Source organism: Otolemur garnettii, unplaced genomic scaffold (genome assembly GCF_000181295.1).
Source record: "Otolemur garnettii isolate 467f Iridium unplaced genomic scaffold, OtoGar3 scaffold00043, whole genome shotgun sequence".
Lineage (NCBI taxonomy): Eukaryota > Metazoa > Chordata > Mammalia > Primates > Galagidae > Otolemur > Otolemur garnettii.
In genome coordinates, this window is record NW_003852438.1 from 3,264,050 (window position 1) to 3,264,956 (window position 907).

A 907-nucleotide genomic window follows, 5' to 3' on the forward strand; every position below is an offset into this window, starting at 1 on the left:
GCCCTTGGTAGAGTGCAGTGGTGTCACAGTCAGCACCAGAAATTCTTGGGCTTAAACGATTCTTTTGCCTCAGCCTCCCAAGTAGCTGGGACTACGGGTGCCTGCCACAAAGCCCGGCTATTTTTTTTATTGTTGTTGTTGTTGTTGTTTGGCAGGCCCAGGTTAGGGTCAAACCTGCCAGCTCTGGTGTACCTCCCTAGCCACTGAGCTATAGGCACCAAGCGAATAATATATTGGAACCAATTAGTATGCATTTATTTGCAAGTATCAGAAAAGTGTCTTAAAAATATAAGAAATTCATTGACTGACATAATCAAATCAAGTGTTAATTATTGGCTTTATATAGAAGGCTACAGTGTCCTTGGTACTCTAGCTCTGTTTCCAGATTTCTTGAGCCTTTCTCCAGCTTGACTATCCTCAGGCTGACTTTTCTCCCAGGAACAAGTAGCTCCTTCTTTATTTATAGGAGGCCCTGGGAATTAAGTGATTGTGTCTTCAGCTAACTATTGAATAGAATTCCTCATTTTCTTCAGTAGACCAACATAGGTTCTGAGTCTCTTCCTGACCCAATAAATTTGTCAGTGAAGATGGGATTACATGAACTGGGTAGAGCCCACATATGGAATGTATAGGCAGGAGGGTCAGATCCATCCAAGCAAGTAGCTGCTACTCAGTAGGAAGGAGGTGGAATGAGTGCTAGGGAGGCAGCAGAATGCATGCTCCTACCAGAGAGCATCTGAGGAATAAGAAGCATTTGTCAGGGACAGTGGCACACTGGATTACTTTGGAGAGCCTCGATTTCTTGCCCCTGGTGGAGTGGAATCACAGCTCACAGCAACCTCAAACTCTTGGGCTCAAGTGATTCTCTTGCCTCAGCCTTTCTAGTAGTTGGGATTACAGGCACCCG

The 907-nt window shown here is 45.0% G+C and overlaps 1 protein-coding gene across 1 annotated transcript in view; it reads left to right on the plus strand.

The window, feature by feature from the left end:
• The window catches only part of GTF2F2 (general transcription factor IIF subunit 2), a 159,419-nt gene that overhangs the window by 97,001 nt on the left and 61,511 nt on the right, over nt 1-907 (plus strand). The gene's annotated exons all lie outside the window — the stretch shown is intronic.